Source organism: Scyliorhinus canicula, chromosome 6, assembly GCF_902713615.1.
Source record: "Scyliorhinus canicula chromosome 6, sScyCan1.1, whole genome shotgun sequence".
NCBI lineage: Eukaryota > Metazoa > Chordata > Chondrichthyes > Carcharhiniformes > Scyliorhinidae > Scyliorhinus > Scyliorhinus canicula.
Window position 1 is genome coordinate 27,777,317 of NC_052151.1, and position 19,076 is coordinate 27,796,392.

General features: G+C 50.6%; 1 protein-coding gene across 5 annotated transcripts in view; it reads left to right on the forward strand.

Moving 5' to 3' along the window:
- The first annotated feature begins 1,974 nt into the window (after positions 1-1,974).
- The window catches only part of spdya (speedy/RINGO cell cycle regulator family member A), a 77,544-nt gene continuing 60,442 nt past the window's right edge, over positions 1,975-19,076 (forward strand). For 2 of the 5 annotated variants that reach the window (XM_038799078.1, XM_038799082.1), the window contains exon 1: positions 1,975-2,066. The gene's annotated coding sequence lies outside the window, so the exon portion shown is untranslated. Of the gene's footprint in view, positions 2,067-2,337; positions 2,361-9,758; positions 9,803-16,913; positions 16,941-19,076 lie in introns of those variants that run through there. The other 3 variants (XM_038799081.1, XM_038799079.1, XM_038799080.1) reach the window with 3 other exon arrangements.

A 19,076-nucleotide genomic window follows, 5' to 3' on the forward strand; every position in this document is an offset into this window, starting at 1 on the left:
ACCCTCATTCCCCACCCATTTCATTTCACCTTCCACACCTCATTCCCTGTCCCTCTTTCCTATATCCCTCATTCGCCATCGCTCCTCTTCCAGCAATTTCCCCTTAATCCTCCTTCCCCATCCCTCCTTCCACTATTCCCCACCCCTCGCCTTCCTTCCTCTCTCCTCCTTAATCCCTTCACCCATACTTCCCCCTCATTTGCACACTCGTCCTCTTTCCCCTACCTTACCCCTCCTTCCCCTCTACCTCTCGTTCCCGTTCCATCCTTCCCTACTCCCACAATTCCCCTCCCCTCACTCCTCCTCCCTATTCCCCCACTCCCTTAATTCCCCCTCATTCACCTCTCAATTCCCCTCTCCATTCTCACTCATTCCCCTCCCCCTCATTCCGCTTTATCCCTCTCCCTCATTCCCCTCCCCTCTATTCCTCCCCCTCATTCTCCTCTATCCCTCCCCCATTCCACTCTATCCCTCCCCCTCAGTCCCCTCCCCTCTATCCCTCCCACCCAATCCCCTCTATCCCTCCCTCATTCCCCTCTATCCCTCCCCTCCCCCTTCAGTCCCCTATATCCCTCCCTCCCCCTCAGTCCTCTCTATCCCTTCACCTCACTCCCCTCTATCCCTTCACCTCAATCCCCTCTATCCCTCCCCCTCATTCCCTCTATCCCAACCCCTCATTCCCTCTATCCCTCCCCCTCATTCACCTTTGTCCCTCCCCCTCAATCCGTCCCCGTTATTCCCTCTATCCCTCCCTCATTCCCCTCTATCCCTACCCCTCTCTCCGCTTCCTCTATCCCCCGTCCCCTCGATCCCTCCTCCTCATTCCCCTCGATCCCTCCCTCATTCCCCTCTATCCCTCCCCCTCATTCCCTCTATCCCTCCCCCTCATTCCCTCTATCCCTCCCCCTCATTCCCTCTATCCCTCCCCCTCATTCCCTCTATCCCTCATTCCCCTCCCCCATTCTCTTCTATTCCACCCCCTCATTCCCCTCCCCTCATTCCCCTCTATCCCCACCCCGCCTGCTCAGTCCCTCCCCCACCCTGCCTCCCCTCCCTGCCTGCTCAGCCCTTCCCTACTTGCCCAGCCCCTTCCCAGCCCGCCTGCTCAGCCCCTCCCCCACCCGCTCAGCCCCTCCCCCACCCGCTCAGCCCCTCCCTCACCCCGCCTGCTCAGCCCCTCCCGCACCCCGCCTGCTCAGTCCCTCCCCCACACCTCCCCTCCCCCACCTACTGAGCCCCTCCGCCTGCTCAGTATCTCCCCACCATGCCTCCCCTCCCCCACCCACTCAGCCCCTCCCCCACCCCGCCTGCTCAGCCCCTCCCTCACCCCGCCTGGTCAGTCCCTCCCCACGCCTCCTCTCCCCCACCTGCCCAGCCCCTCCCCCTGCCGGTCTGCTCAGCCCCTCCCCCACCCCACCTACACAGCCCCTCCCCCGCCTGCCCCCCACCTGCCCAGCCCGTCTCCTCAGCCCCTCCCCCAACCCGCCTGCTCAGCCCCTCCCCCAACCCGCCTGCTCAACCCCTCCCCCAACCCGCCTGCTCAACCCCACCCCCACCGCCCTGCCCAGCCCCTCCCCCACCTGCCCTGCCCCTCCCCCACCTGCCCTGCCCAGCCCCTCCTCACCCCGCCTGCTCAGGCCCTCCCCCAGCCCCGACTCCCACCGCGCGCTGCCGATGCCCGGAGCAGCCGGCGACGGGATTGGTCCGTCTCTCTCATGTCCGGACCAATCCGCGGCGAAGGACCCGTTGGGAGGGTTATAAATAACCCAGCGCGCGAGGGGTACGCGCTTTGGGGGGGGGGCGAGGTGCGGCGCGCGCTCTGGTCGGGCGGGGGAGGTGGCAGGCGCTGGTGTGAGGGTGGGGTGGGGAGGGGGAGGGAGCACGCGCTCTGGTGTGGGGGCGGGGAGAGGGCACGCGCTCTGGTGTGGAGGCGGTGGGGGGCATGCGCTCTGGTGTGGGGGCGGGGAGGGGGTGGTGCGTGGCCTTGCGCGTGGGTTCCAGCCCCTCCCCGGGCTCAGTGTGCGGCCGCTCGGTGCCGGGTCGGGTGAAATGTAGCCTGATGTCCGGTGAGTTTGCTCGTCACCTCCCACCACACGACGCCAAACATTGTGAGGCAGGAGGAGCCGGGAACAGCATGGCGTGTTTCTTCATATCCGATGGTTTGGTTCAATTTTCCACTGCTTCATGTTCAAGCTCAAAATGGTGGCCACTTCGAATTGATGGAGGCGCCATTTAGTGGTGGTGGCACCTTGCTGAGAAGAGCTTTGGTGTAGCTGTGTGGATTATTTGGATTTGATGTGGTAGAGAAGTGCCTCACCCGTGGAATCCTTTTTACAAAATGTTATATGTTCCTTCCAATGGTGGGTGTTTTGACTTGGTTGGGGGGAGCAGTGGTAGGTCAGCCAATGGGATACTCAGTTTTGCAAACCTGGATGAGGTTCAAATGAAATATGTCATGCATATGCTTTCCCACCTTGTTGAATAGGTGTGAAAAAATACTCTCTCCAGGGTGGTTTGGAGTTTAGTCGGCGACGGTTCATAGTTGATTGGAAGGGTTGGGAAATGTCCTCTTGGGAAATTGGCATGGCGCTGGACTGCCAGTGTAATGTGTTGAAGAATCAGGAGGCTGTGATACAGTGGTAATGTTACTGTATTAATAATCCAGAGGCCAGAGTTAATGCCCTGGGGGAACAAATCCAATCCAGCCAAATTACTGCTCCACCAGTCCATTCTTGATGATCAGCAAAGTGATGGAAGGTGTGGTTGAAAGTGGTATCAAATGGTGCTTACACAATAACGTGCCCACCAGGGCTCAGTTTGGGTTCTACTAGGGCCACTCGGTTCCTAACCTTATTGCACTCTTGATCTAAACAAGTACAAAGAGCTGGACTAAAGGGGCGACCCCCCTGCCGGGTCGGAGAATCCCTGGGGGGAGCGGCGTGAATCCCGCCCTGAACCCGGCTGCCGTATTCTCCGGCACCGGTTTTCAGGCTGGGATAGGGACCCTTGGCAGCGGCTCCTCCCCGGCAATTCTCCGGGCCCCGATGGTTCCGAGCGGCCGCCCGTTTTTAGCCAGTCCCGCCGGCGTGGATTGGACATGGTCCCACATGGCGGGACCTGGCAGGTAAATTGGGTGGTGCGATCCTCAGGGGAGGGCGGGGGGATCTGACCCCAGAGTAGGGGCTCCCACGGTGGCCTGGCGGCTCCCACGGTGGCCTGGCCCGCGATCATTGCCCACCGAACTGCGAGTGGGCCTGTGCCGTGGAGGCACTTCTTCCTTCTGCGCTGGCCCCTGTAGGGCGCCGCCATGGCCGGCGTGGAGAAGACACCCTCCTGCGCATGCGCCAGAATATGGCGGCTGGTCTGCGCATGTGCGGAACCAACCCCTCCAGCGCCGGCCTAGCCACCAGAAATGCGGAGAATTCCGCTACTTCAAGTCGGCCCTACGCCGGAGTGCTTTGCACCATTTTTGACGCCGGTGTCGGGCCATCGCGGAGAATCGCGCGTAAGACCCTTGAAATTAAGGTAGCATTTGACTGTGTTAGGCATCAAAGAGGCCGAACAAAATTTAAGTCAATCAGAATCGGTGGGGGGAGGGGGTGGTGGTCTTCACTCTTGAAATCATACCTAGCACAAAGACAAATTTGAAAAATTGTTGGAAGCCAATCATTTCAACCCCTGGATATCATTATAGGAGTTCATCGGGGTAGAGTTCTTGGCCCAACCATTCTCAACTGCTTATCAATGACCTTTCCTCCATCAAACGGTCAGAAGTGGGCATGTTTGTTGATGATTACAGTGTTCAATACCATTTGTGAGTTCAGATAATGAAGCAGCCTGTACATATACCCAGCAAACTTGGAAACATTTGGACTTAGGCTGATAGGTTATGAAGAGAGGTTGGATATGCTTGGTTTTTTATTGGAGCAGAGAAGACTGAGGGGTGACCTGATCGAGGTGTACAAGATTATGAGGGGCATGGATAGAGAGCAGCTGTTCCCCTTAGTTGAAAGGTCAGTCATGAGGGGATACAAATCCAAGGTAAGGGGCGGGAGGTTTAGGAGGGATTTGAGGAAAAGCCTTTTTACCCAGAGGGTGGTGATGGTCTTGAATGCACTGCCTGGAAGGGTGTTAGAGGTCGTTTGCCTCACATCCTTTTAAAAAGTATCTGGATGACTTCCGGTAGCGACCATGTCCGAATAGGTCGCGCACACGGCAGCTCCCACCGGAATCGGAGTTTTGGGTCTTTAAACGGAGTGGCAACGGCACTTTGGCGGTGATTCCCGGTGTGGCAAAGGACGCTGGAGAGGTTCCCCCCACTGCTGTATGGAGGGAACCAGGAGCGGGGTTGCTAAAAGAGCGATTGCGAGGAAGTGAGCGGAGCGGGTCCGGGAGGACAGAATGGCGGCTGACGGGACCAAGCAGCGTGAGCCCAGTGGTCGAGAGAGCAGCAAGACTTTATGAGAAGCTGCTTCGCAGAGCTGATGACGGAGATGCTGGCCCCTATGAATGCCTCCATGGAAAAGATGATGGAGACTCAGAAGGTGCAGGAGAAGGCAGGCGATTAAAGAGGTGGAGAGGAAGGTATCTGACAATGAGGATGAGATCCTGGGCCTGGCGGTCAGAGTGGAGGCGCACGAGGCCCTACACGAGATGGCAGGAGAGACTGGATGACCTCAAATATAGGTCTAAGAGTCACAACCTGCGGATTCTGGGCCTCCCTGAAGGTGCGGAGGGGACGGACGTGAGCACGTATGTGACTACAATGCTGGGGACGCTGATGGGCGTTGGGGCCATCCCGCAGCCCCTGGAACTGGACGGGGCACATAGAGTCCTCGCGAGGAAGCCTAGGGCGAAAGAACCACCGAGGGCGATGGTGATAAGGTTCCACCGCTTCACAGAGAGGGAGCGTGTCTTGCGTTGGGCAAAGAAGGAGCGGAGCAGTAAGTGGGAGAACGGCAAGATTCGCATATACCAGGACTTGGAAGCTGAACTGGCTAAGAGGCGTGCGGGATTCAACCGGGCTAAGGTGGTCCTCCACAGCAAAGGGGTGAAGTTCGGGCTCCTGCATCCGACGAGGCTTTGGGTAACAGGCACCATTACTTTGATACGCCGGACGAGGCGTGGACATTCATTAAGTACGAAAAGCTGGACTCGAACTAAGGGGCTACTGGACGTGGGTGAAACGCTCTGGCGGGGATGTGTAACTGGTTGTTGGCCTGATGTAAGATTGGTAGTAGAATTTAAGTTGTTTGCTTTTCTTTTTCTGTTTTTTTTTCAGGGGGCGGGTAACGCCTGAGTTGTGTTTTTCGTTGCATGGGAAGGATCTGGATGGCTCTTGCCCTCTTACCGATTGGGGGAGGGGGGTTGGGGGCCCGAAGGAGGAGACAATAGTAAGTCTGGAGATAGAGGCGGGAGCGGCCGGGGTCAGCATGGGTCAGCTGACGTACAGAAGTGTAATGGGGGGGGGGGGAATCAGTGCTAAGCGGGTGCTTGGCACGGGGGGATGGGGTGCTGCTTTGCTGACTGAAGAGGAGCCAACTGTTGGGGACGGATGGAGAGTCGGGTCGGGGGGCCTCCGGCGGGAGGGCTGGAGCGAGCGGGGAGCGCGGGCACGTGGCTGGCCGAAAAAGGGAGATGGCTACTCGGCGGGAGGGGGGAGAACAAACCCCCCCCACCCCCCCCCCCCAGGCTGATCACATGGAATGTGAGAGGTCTGAACGGGCCGGTCAAGAGGGCCCGCGTGTTCTCGCATTTAAAGGGATTAAAGGCGGACGTGACCATGCTACAGGAGACGCACTTAAAACTCGCTGACCAAATGAGGTTAAGGAGGGAATGGGTGGGCCAGGTGTTCCATTCGGGGCTGGACTCGAAGACCAGAGGGGTGGCAATTCTGGTTAGTAAACGGGTGGCATTCGAGGCAGGGAGTATTGTGGCGGACAAGGGGGGGGGGGGGTCAGGTACATTATGGTGAGTGGCAAGCTGCAGGGGGCACGGGTGGTGTTAGTGAACGTTTATGCCCTGAACTGGAATGATGCGGAATTCATGAGGCGCATGTTGGGTAAAATTCCAAACTTGTAGTCAAGTAACTTGATCATGGGGGGGGGGGGGGGACTTTAACACTGTCCTGGATCCGGCACTGGACTGGTCTAAGTCCAGGTCGGGAAAGAGACCGGCGGCGGCCAGGGCCCTGTGGGAGTTCATGGATCAGGTGGGGGGGGGCGTGGACTTGTGGAGATTCGCGCGGCCAAGGGCGAAGGAGTTCTCCTTTTTCTCCCACCTCTACAAAGTCTACTCGTGGATTGACTTTTTTGTGTTGAGCAGGGCGTTAATCCCAAGGGTGGAGGGGGTCGAGTATTCGGCCATTGCGGTCTCGGACCATGCCCCGCACTGGGTGGACTTGCGACTGGGGGCGGAGCGGGGGCAGCTGGCGGATGAAGAGATGTGTGGGCGGATAAGGAGGAGCATTCAAAACTATGTGATAACAAATGACACAGGGGAGGTTACAGCAACAATGGTTTGGGAGGCTATGAAGGCGGTTATCAGAGGGGAGTTTCTATTAGGTCCCACAGAGAGAGGAGGGAGAGGCTGGTGGGAGAGATGCTTGGAGTAGACAGGAAGTACGCGGAGACCCCCAAGGGGGGGCTGCTAAAGGAGAGCCGGAGATTGCAGGCGGAGTTCGATTTGCTGACCACTGGGAAGGTGGAGGCACAGCTGAGGAAGGTGAAAGGGGCAGTCTACGAGTATGGGGAGAAAGCAAGTAGGATGCTGGCGGACCAACTTCGCAGGAGAAAGGCGGCCAGGGAAATGGGGGGAGTGAGGGATAAGGAAGGTAATATGGTGTTGGGCCCAGAGAAGATCAATGAAGTCTTCAAGTAGTTTTATTGCAAACTTTACAAGTCAGAACCCCCGAGGGGAGGGGAAGGGGTGAAACAATTTATGGATCAATTGAGGTTCCCAAGGGTGGACGAAGATCTGGTGGAGGGACTGGGGACCCCAAATGAGTTGGAGGAGATAGTTAAGAGCCTAGCAAGTATGCAGTCGGGCAAGGTCCCGGGTCCGGACGGCTTCCCTGTAGATTTTAAAAGAAATTCTTGGAGCTATTGAGCCCACTCCTAAGAATCTTTAACAAGGCAAAGGAGAGAGGAACATTTCCCCCAACGATGTTGCAGGCATTGATCTCGCTCATTATGAAGAGGGAGAAGGATCCGCTTCAATGTGGGTCCTACAGGCCGATATCGCTCCTGAACGTGGATGCTAAACTGCTGGCAAAAATTTTGGCTACCAGAATAGAGGACTGCGTCCCGGGAGTGATTGAGGAGGACCAGACTGGTTTCGTCAAGGGCATGCAATTGAACACAAATGTGAGGAGGCTCCTGAATATTATTATGATGCCCTCAGAAGGAGGGAAGCAGAAGTAGTGGCGGCAATGGATGCAGAGAAAGCCTTTGAAATGAAATGAAAATCACTTATTGTCACGAGTAGGCTTCAATGAAGTTACTGTGAAAAGCCCCTAGTCGCCACATTCCGGCACCTGTCCGGGGAGGCTGGTACGGGAATCGAACCGTGCTGCTGGCCTGCTTGGTCTGCTTTAAAAGCCAGCGATTTAGCCGAGTGAGCTAAAGCAGCCCCTGACGGAGTGGAATGGGAGTACCTGTGGGAAGTGTTAGGTAGGTTTGGATTTGGGGAGGGGTTCATAGGGTGAGTCAAGCTACTGCATCAGGCCCCCGTAGCAAGTGTATCCACGAACTGGCTGAGGTCGGGGTATTTTAGACTGCATCGAGAGACGAGGCAAGGGTGCCCCCTATCTCCACTACTGTTTGCCCTGGCAATTGAGCCGTTGGCCATAGCGCTGAGGACTTCAAGGAACTGAAGGGGGCTGGTCCGGGAAGGGGGGGGGGGGGGAGGAACATCAGGTTTCCCTCTACGCAGACGACCTGCTATTGTAGGGGATGGGGGAGGTCATGCGGATCCTAAGGGACTTTGGGAGCTTCTTGGGGTACAAGTTGAATGTAGGGAAAAGTGAGCTGTTTGTAATCCATGCTAGGGGTCAGGAGGAGAGACTGGGAGAGCTCCCGCTCAAGATGGTGGAGAGGAGCTTTCGGTACACAGGTGGCTAGGAACTGGGATGCCCTACACAGGCTCAATTTATCTCGGCTTGTAGAGCAGATGGAGGGAGACTTTAAAAGGTGGGACATGCTCCCGCTTTCCCTGGCGGGAAGGGTGCAGACTGTGAAGTTGACGGTTCTCCCCGGATTCCTGTTCGTTTTCAGTGCCTTCCCATCTTCATCCCCAGTTCCTCCTTCAAGCGGGTGAACAGGATTATCACGGGATTTGTGTGGGCAAACAAGACCCGGCGAGTTAAAAGACTGTTTTTGGAGCTTACCGGGGGAGGGGGGGGGGGGGGGGTGTGGCACTGCCAAACTTCTGTAGCTACTATTGGGCGGCTACTGTGGCCATGATTAGGAAATGGATAATAGAGGAGGGGTCAGCATGGGGTGGCTAGAGGAGGCGTCATGCAAAGGCACCAGCCCAGGGGTACTAGTAACGGCACCACTGCCGATCTCGCCGGCACGATACACCATAAGCCTGGTGGTGATGGCGGCACTGAGGGTCTGGGGTCAGTGGAGAAGGCACAGGAAGGAGGAGGGGCCTCAGTTTGGACCCCGATACAGAACAACCATAGATTTTCTCCGGGCAAGATGGGGGGGGGGGGATTAGAAGGATGGGAGACCTGTTTGTAGATGGGACTTTCCCTAGCTTGAAGGCCATGGAGAAGAAATTCAGCCTGCCCGCCCGGGAAATGCCTTCACATACCTCCAAGTCCATGACTCTGAGTAAACAGGTGGGGACATTTCCGTTGCTATCCCCTCGAAGGCTACACGACGGGGGGGTGTCTGGCATCTGGGTAGGAGAGGGGAAGGTGTCGGACATCTACCAAGAGCTGCAGGAGGCGGAAGAAGCCTCAGTGGCGGAACTAAAGAGCAAGTGGGAGGAGGAGTTAGGTGAGGAGCTAGATGAGGGCCTGTGGGCTGCTGCCCTGGGCAGGGTGAATTCTTCTGCATCATATGCCAGGCTCAGCTTAATTCAGTTTAAGGTGGTACACCGGGCTCACATGACGACGGCAAAAATGAGCAAGTTCTTTGGGGTGGAGGACAGGTGCGCGAGGTGTTCTAGGGAGTCCAACGAACCATGTCCATATGTTCTGGGCATGCCCGGCGCTCGAATTCTGGCAGGGCTATGTCCAGGATTTTGGACACGCGGGTGAAGCTGAGTCCAGCAATAGCGATCTTTGGGGTGTGGGAGGATCCGGGAGTGCAGGAAGCGAAAGAGGCCGAGGTGTTGGCCTTTGCCTCCCTGGTAGCCTGGACGGACTGATCTTGTTAATGTGGAGAGACTTGAAACTCCCGAGTTGGAGACCTGGGTTAATGACATGGCTGGGTTCCTCAGCCTGGAGCGAATAACGTTTGCCTTGAGAGGGTCCATGCTGGAGTTCTCCAGGCGGTGGCAACCTTTCCTTGACTTTCTTGGGGAGCGGTAAAATATCAACAGCAGCAGCAATGAGCGGAGGGGGGGTGGGGGCTCAGGTGGGAGAATTGTCTATTTAATGTATATTTTGTTTTTGTATAATAACAGCCACCTGGCTTTGTTAAATATTTTTCAATTATTTTTATTTTCTTATGTAAAAATTCTGTTTGAAAAAAGCTTTAATAAAATCAATTTTTTTAAAAAGTATCTGGATGAGTACTTGGCATGTCGTAACATTCGAGGCTATGGGGCAAGTGCTGACAAATGGGATCAGGTAAGTAGGTCATGTGGTTTTCACGTCGGCTCAGACTCAATTGGGCTAAAGGGTCTCTTTTGCTCTGTGATAAGTGGAAAGTAGCCTTTGTGTCACACAAGTGCCAGCCAATGACAGTCTCCAACAAGAGAGAATCTAACCATCTCCCCATGACATTGAATGGCATTACTATCGCTGAATCCCCACAATCAACATGTTGGGGATTGCCATTGACCAAAATCTTCTGGATGAGATAGATAAATACCGATAAGAACACATCAGAGTCAGTGAAGGCTTTCGCCAAAGCTTTATATGATCTACAAGGCACAAATCGAGAGCACGATGGAATACGAGTGCTGTGGCAACAATGCTCCAGAAGCTTTGGCACCATCCGGGACGAAGCAGCCTATATCAGAACCACATCCACCACCTTCCCTTCACCCCTGCCGCACACATACAAGATGACAGCATCTTCCAAACCCACAACCTCTACCACCTAGAAGGACAAGAGCTGCAGTGCATGAGAACACCACTACCTGCAAGTTACCCTTCAAGCCTCACACCATCCTGATTTGGAACTATATCACTTGCTGGGTCACAATCCTGGAATTCCCTTCCTAATAGAAGTGCAGGTGTTCCCACACCAGATGGACTACATTTCACATGTCCAGCACAACACATTCTTGAGGACAATTAGGGATGGGCAATAAAATTTGGCCTTGTCAGTGGCACTCATATATCCAATGAACAAATTTAAAAACCAAAATCTGTTTTTGGTCCCAGATGGCTAGAAGATTACCAAGGGAACCAAAGTGAATTAGGGACACCACACTTTAGGAAGGATATATTAGCATAGGATGGATGGCAACAAAAGGTTGGCCAAAATGACACCTCAGCCACTATTTCCAGTTCCACCAGTGGCAGGAACCATTGTGGATGGCATGGGAAAATTTGGAGAGCGGTTAATGACCAGAAAATCACGACTTTTGACTCTGACAATTATAAGTAGAAATTGCAAAATCAGGATTGTATTCCCCAGAATTTAGGTCCCTAGAATTTAGGAGGTTAAAGGTGATTTGACTTTTATTCATTCATGGAATATTGGCTAGACCAGCATTTATTACCTATCCCTAGTTGTCCTTCAGAAAGTGGTGGTGAGCTGCCTACTTGAACTGCTGCAGAATGAGATGCAGGTGCACCCACAGCACAGTTGGAAGAATGAATTCCATGATTTGGCCCAGTAACAGTGAAGGAACGGCCAAATCATGCTGGCGAATAGCTTGGTGTGGATCTTCCAGGTGATGGTCTTTCCATGTATCTGCTGCCCTTGACCTTATCGATGTTGGTAGTCGTGAGTTTGGAAAGTGCTGTGTGAGGAGGTTTGGCAAGTTCCTGCAGTGCATCTTGTAGATGGTTAACAGTGCTTCCCAATGTGTGTTGATGGTGGATGGGGTGCCAGTAAAGTGAGCTGCTTTGTCCTCAATGGTGTTGAGCTTCTGAGTGTTGTTGGAGCTGCATTCATCCAGGCAAGTGGAGAGTATTCCACCAGACTCCTGACTTGTACCTTTTAGATAGTGGAAATATTTTGGGAGTCAGGAGGCGAGTTACTTGTCATAGAATTCGTAGTCTCTGACCTGATTTTGCAGCCACAGTATTTATATAGCTATTCCAGTTCTGTTTGTGTTCAATGGTAACCCCCCCCCCAGCATATTGATAGTGAAGGATACGGCAATGGAATGCCAGTGATCATTGTCACTTCTGACCTTATGATGGAAGGAAGGGCCGTGATGAAGCAGCTAAAGATGGTTGGGCCTTGGGTACTACCCTTAGGAACTCCTTTGAAGTTTCCAAAGTAATAAAGGGAACCGAGGGTAGATAAAATCTATTCTTGCTGGCTGGCGTATCTTGCGAGCATATTTTTAAAAATTAGAGCCAAACCCTTCATGATGTGATATTAGAAAGCACTTCAACGCAAAGGGTGGTTGAAACTTGAAACTCACTACTGCAAATGGCAATTGTGTACAGAATTGGTGTCCTTTTACGATGTGGAGATGCCGGCGTTGAACTGGGGTGAGCACAGTAAGAAGTCTTACAACACCAGGTTAAAGTCCAACATGTTTGTTTCAAACACTAGCTTTCGGAGCACTGCTCCTTCCTCACGTGAATGAAGAGGTATGTTCCAGAAACATATATATAGACAAATTCAAAGATGCCAGACAATGCTTAGAATGCGAGCATTTGTAGGTAATTGAGTCTTTACAGATCCAGAGATAGGGGTAACCCCAGATTAAAGAGGTGTCTCAAGCCAGGACAGTTAGTAGGATTTCGCAAGCCCAGGCCAGATGGTGGGGGATGAATGTAATGCGACATGAATCACAGGTCCCGGTTGAGGCCGTACTCGTGTGCGGAACTTGGCTATATGTTTCTGCTCGGCGATTCTGCGTTGTCGCGCGTCCTGAAAGCCCCGGAGATCAGAGGCTGAATGCTCTTGACTGCTGAAGTGTTCCCCGACTGGAAGGGAACATTCCTGCCTGGTGATTGTCGCGCGATGTCCATTCATTCGTTGTCGCAGCGTCTGCATGGTCTCGCCAATGTACCACACTTCGGGACATCCTTTCCTGCAGTGTATGAGGTAGACAACGTTGGCCGAGTGGCACGAGTATGTACCGCGTACCTGGTGGGTGGTGTTCTCACGTGTAATGGTGGTATCCATGTCGATGATCTGGCACGTCTTGCAGAGATTGCCATGGCAGGGTTGTGTGCTATCGTGGTCGCTGTTCTGAAGGCTGGGTAGTTTGCTGCAAACCATGGTTTGTTTGAGGTTGCGCGGTTGTTTGAAGGCAAGTAGCGGGGGTGTGGGGATGATCTTGGCAAGATCTTCATCGATGACGTATTGGAGGCTGCGAAGAAGATGTCGTAGTTTCTCTGCTCTGGGAAAGTATTGGACGACGAAGGGTACTCTGTTGGTTGTGTCCCGTGTTGGTCTTCTGACGAGGTTGGTGCGGTTTTTTGCTGTGGCGCGTTGGAACTGTCGATCGATGAGTCAAGCGCCATATCCCGTTCGTACGAGAGCATCTTTCAGCGTCTGTAGATGTCTGTTACGCTCCTCCTCGTCTGAGCAGATCCTGTGTATACGGAGGGCTTGTCCATAGGGATGGCTTCTTTAATGTGTTTTGGGTGGAAGCTTGAGAAGTGGAGTATCCTGAGGTTATCCGTGGGCTTGCGGTAAAGCGAAGTGCTAAGGTTGATGCCGGAGTAGTTCACACCACTCCATCCTGCCGGGGCTCTCCGCCCCTCCGGGTATGGGAGAATCCTCTAAGAGTCATTTAGGAGTATGGTAACAGCGGGAAGAAGCTGTTTTTGAATCTATTAGTGTGTGTTCTCAGACTTTTGTATCTCGCCCGATGGAAGAAGTTGGAAGAGTGAATAAGTTGGGTGGATACATAGAAGATAGGAGCAGGAGGAGTCGTTTTGGCCCTTCACACCTGCTCCGCCATTTATCACGATCATGGCTGATCATCCAACTCAATAACCCAATCCTGCTTTCTCCCGATAACCTTTGATCCCATTCTCCCCAAGTGCTATATCTAGCCGCCTCTTGAATATATTCAATGTTTTAGCATCAACTACTTCCTGTGGTAATGAATTCCACACATGAATATCAATCACACACAAGCAGCGAAACATATCAGATGCTTCAAAACAACAAATTACTTACGTCAAACTCGAACAGACTCAAAAACAGCTTCTTCCCCACTGTCACCAGACTCCTAAATTACCCTCTTATGGACTGACCTCATTAACACTACACCCTGTGTGCTTCATCCGATGCCAGTGCTTATGTAGTTACATTGTATATCTTGTGTTGCCCTATTACGTATTTTTTATTCCCTTTTCTTCCCATGTACTTAATGATCTGTTGAGCTGCTCGCAGAAAAATACTTTTCACTGTACCTCGGTACACGTGACAATAAACAAATCCAATCCAATCCAATATCCTTTTATTGCTATTGTAATGTGCCACGAATTGCTATTGTAATGCACAAGACATGGTTAATTCTCCATAAAGATAAACCTTAACGAAAAAACCTTAACGATAACATGACTCTACGAACATCCACATATTCATTTGCTCGTAATGTTCAAACACTTAATCATCAGCCTTCTCTCGTTGCTACAAATTTTTGAAGAAACAAAGGAAAATTCAGATCCCAAAGACATTTTCACCCAAACTCGTTATGACTAATGGGGGTGATGTCATAGCACAATAAATTCTATTTGTTTCAAATTCCTCAAGTGTGCTTAAAATTTCTGTTTTTAACTGCCGTCATTATGTTCCCATAAAATCAACACTTAAACCTTGTATCAAGTAATTTAGACACATGTTTCTGGGCAGTTAATCAGTTGCCTGCTGCAATAATTAACTTCTGTGCTCCAATATATTTTCTTATATCCTTTATTTTTTCCTTTAAACCAATTTCAATTTAGTTACTTAACCAAATTTGAAAGAAATCTTAACATTTCACTTGTAACTTGTTTTGAAGAATTCAAATTGGATTACTGCCAAACTGCAAGCTATAATCCTTACCTTGACTCGACAATACAAGCTTGTATTTCTCTTGTCTGGATATGTAATGCATTTTGGAAGGTCTAATGCAGGTAGGGAATATACATGAATGGTAGAACTCTAAAGAGTATTGAAAGTCAGAGAGATCTAGGTGTACAGGTCCACAGGTCACTGAAAGGGGCAACACAGGTGGAGAAGGTAGTCAAGAAGGCATACAGCAGGGCAGCACGGTGGCCTAGTGGTTAGCACAACCGCCTCATGGCGCTGAGGTCCCAGGTTCGATCCCGGCTCTGGGTCACTGTCCGTGTGGAGTTTTGTACATTCTCCCCGTGTCTGCGTGGGTTTCGCCCCTACAACCCAAAAATGTGCAGAGTAGGTGGATTGGCCACGCTAAATTGCCCCTTAATTGGAAAAAATAATTGGGTAATCTAAATTTTTAAAAAAAAAGAAGGCATACGGCATGCTTGCCTTCATTGGCCAGGGCATTAAGTATAAGAATTGGCAAGTCATGTTGCAGCTGTATAGAACCTTAGTTAGGCCACACTTGGAATATTGTGTTCAATTCTGGTCGCCACACTACCAAAATGATGTGGAGGATTTAGAGAGGGTGCAGAAGACATTTACCAGGTTGTTGCCTGGTATGGAGGGCTTCAGCTATGAGGAGCGGTTGAATAAACTCAGTTTGTTCTCACTGGAACGACGGAGGTTGAGAGATGACCTAATAGAGGTCTACAAAATTATGAGGGGCATAGACAGAGTGGATCGTCAGAGGCTTTTCCCCAGGGTAGAGGGGTCAATTTCTAGGGGGCATAAGTTTAAGGTGCGAGGGGCAAGGTTTAGAGTAGATGTACGAGGCAAGTTTTTTACACAGAGGGTAGTGGGTGCCTGGAACTCGCTGCCGGAGGAGGTGGTGGAAGCAGGGACAATAGTGACATTTAAGGGGCATCTTGATAAATACATGAATAGGATGGGAATAGAGGGATACGGACCCAGGAAGTGTAGAAGATTGTAGTTTGGTTGGGCAGCATGGTCGGCATGGGCTTGGAGGGCTGAAGGGCCTGTTCCTGTGCTGTACTTTGTTTTTTGTTCTTGGTTTGTTTGCACAGTAATTTTAATTGGTCTTTCATATGTGTTGTTTGCCCCCAGACCCTTTTAATATCTTCCAAGGATTTCCAGCTGCCATTTCGACTCCAAAATAATATTTTATAATCCTCAAGTCATAGACTATTCACTAGTCGGGGTGTTGCAATATAACTTTAATGCCGTATAATACATATATACCATCGTCAAATGCCTGTCTCTTACTGGAACTTGATCCAATTTCAACCCGGATGTTTTTGTAAGGGATGCGTAAGAGGTCACCCAACTCTAAACGGCCGCAGACATGAGGGTCCTCTACCTCGGTTCTGCCGATCCAATGCCTTGGTGTGGTGTTTGGTCTGTTCCTCATAGTGCTCCTGGCTGGCTCGTCAAATTGTCGAGATTCTTATTTTACCTTCTAATGCGAGTTGATGATTGGAGGTATCAAAAATACAACTTCATTGCTAATTAGTCACTTGAAGATACTTGATTAGAACTGAATCAAAACTGAAACAAAATATCAAACAATACATAAAAGAGTCTTAACACATGACAAAAAAAGCATTAAACATAAAAGCATAAAGAAATCACTTTAAACACAAACAAATGGATAGGTGATTCAAGAAGGCAGGAAAGCAGAAATTCAGGAACAAGACCATGAGATCTTTAAGGGAATCCTTATCTATGGTCTAATCCCTCATTTGGTTTGTAATTCTCAGCTGAGACCTCCTGATTTGTTCAAAGCAATGGCTATTTGTTAGAGGATGATTTATTAATCAAACATTGGTCATTACTTAAGATTGACTGGTGTCGGGCTGCATGGTGGCGCAGTGGGTTAGCCCTGTTGCCTCTTGGCGCTGAGGTCCCAGGTTCGATCCCGGCTCTGGGTCACTGTCCGTGTGGAGTTTGCACATTCTCCCCGTGTTTGCGTGGATTTCGCCCCCACAACCCAAAGATGAGCAAGCTAGGTGGATTGAACACACTAAATTGCCCCTTAATTGGAAAAAATGAATTGGGTACACTAAATTTTTTTTTAAAAATTGACTGGTGTCCATCAAAGTTAGCTCAGCAGACTCATGAAAATAGGTTTCTCATGCCACTGCTGGCCATAGACCTTGCTCTAACTAATTAGTTGATACGTTCTTATTGCTAAATGCACTGAAATACAATAGTCAATTCATTATATTAAACACTCACTGAAACAGTGTCTAAATTTCCAGTCAAGACACGAGTTCAATAGTTGAATCATTATAAGACCGTAAGATGTAGGAGCTGAATTAGGCTACTTGGCCTATCGAGTCTGCACTGCAATTCAATCATGGCTGCTATTTTTCTCATCCCCATTCTCCTGCCTTCTTCCCATAATCCCTGATCCCCTTAATAATCAAGAGCCAATCCATCTCTATCTTAAAGACACTCAGTGATTTGGCCTCCACAACCTTCTGCGACAATGAGTTCCACAGATTCACCACCCTCTGGCTGAAGAAATTCCTCCTCATCGCTGTTTTAAAGGTTCGTTCCTTTAGTCTGAAATTGTGCCCGCTGGTTCTAGTTTTTCCTACACGTGGAAACATCCTCTCCACGTCCACTCTATCTAGGCCTTGCAGTATCCTGTAAGTTTCAATAAGATCCCCCCTCATCCTTCTAAACTCCACGAGTACAGACCCAGAGTCCTCAACCGTTCCTCATACGACAAGCTCTTCATTCCAGAGACGATTCATGTGAACCTCCTCTGGACCCTTTCCAAGGTCAGCACACCCGTCCTTAGATATGGAGCCCAAACTGCTCACAATATTCCAAATGGGGTCTGCCCAGAGCCTTATACAGCCTCAAAAGTACATCCCTGCTCTTGTATTCTAGCCCTTGTATTTGACATGAATGCTAACATTGTATTTGTCTGCCTAACTGCCGACGGAAACTTCACGTTAACCTTAAGAGAATCTTGAACATGGACTCCCAAGTCCCTTTATGCTTCTGATTTCCGAGGCATTTCCCCATTTAGAAAATAGCTTGTGCCTTCATTCGTTCTTCTAAAATGCATAACCTCATACTTTTCCACATTGTATTCCATCTGCCTCTTCTTTGTCCACTCTCCCAGCCTGTCCAAGTTCTTCTGAGTCCTGCCCCGCCCTCGCAATTCCTCAATACCAACTGTCCCTCTGCATATATATGTATCATTTGTAAACTTAGCAACAGTACTCTCAGTTCCTTCTTCCAGGTCGTCAGTGTCTCTTGTGAAACGTTGTGGTCCCAACACTGACCTCTGAGACACACCACTAGTCATCAGCTGTCATCCTGAAAAAGACCCCTTAATCCCCACTCACTGCCTCATGCCAGTCAGCCAATCTGCTATCCATGCCAGAATCATACCCTTAACTAATAGCCTCCTATACCGCGCCTTGACAAAGGCCTTCTGGTACTCCTTTGTCTAACTTGTATTCCATCTGCCTCTTCTTTGTCCACTCTCCCAGCCTGTCCAAGTTCTTCTGAGTCCTTCTGTGCCATTAGACATGACTTAGGATGTGTTGGTTGGAGAAGTAGGCTGCAAGGGTTGGGCACACTGGATATGTGGAGCTTGTTCAAGGAACAGCTATTGCATGTTCTTGATAAGTACGTACCAGTCAGGCAGGGAGGAAGGGGTCGAGCGAGGGAACCGTGGTTTACCAAAGAAGTGGAATCTCTTGTTAAGAGGAAGAAGGAGGCCTATGTGAAGATGAGGCATGAAGTTTCAGTTGGGGCGCTTGATAGTTACAAGGAAGCGAGGAAGGATCTAAAGAGAGAGCTGAGACGAGCAAGGAGGGGACATGAGAAGTCTTTGGCAGGTAGGATCAAGGAAAACCCAAAAGCTTTCTATAGGTATGTCAGGAATAAAAGAATGACTAGGGTAAGAGTAGGGCCAGTCAAGGACAGTGGTGGGAAGTTGTGTGTGGAGGCTGAGGAGATAAGCGAGATACTAAATGAATACTTTTCGTCAGTATTCACTCAAGAAAAAGATAATATTGTGGAGGAGAATGCTGAGACCCAGGCTATTAGAATAGATGGCATTGAGGTGCGTAGGGAAGAAGTGTTGGCAATTCTGGACAAGGTGAAAATAGATAAGTCCCCGGGGCCGGATGGGATTTATCCTAGGATTCTCTGGGAAGCCAGGGAAGAGATTGCTGAGCCTTTGGCTTTGATTTTTAGGTCATCATTGGCTACAGGAATAGTGCCAGAGGACTGGAGGATAGCAAATGTGGTCCCTTTGTTCAAGAAGGGGAGTAGAGATAACCCCGGTAACTATAGGCCGGTGAGCCTAACGTCTGTGGTGGGTAAAGTCTTGGAGAGGATTATAAAAGATACGATTTATAATCATCTAGATAGGAATAATATGATTAGGGACAGTCAGCATGGTTTTGTGAAGGGTAGGTCATGCCTCACAAACCTTATCGAGTTCTTTGAGAAGGTGACTGAACAGGTAGACGAGGGTAGAGCAGTTGATGTGGTGTATATGGATTTCAGTAAAGCGTTTGATAAGGTTCCCCACGGTCGGCTATTGCAAAAAATACGAAGGCTGGGGATTGAGGGTGATTTAGAGATGTGGATCAGAAATTGGCTAGTTGAAAGAAGACAGAGAGTGGTAGTTGATGGGAAATGTTCAGAATGGAGTTC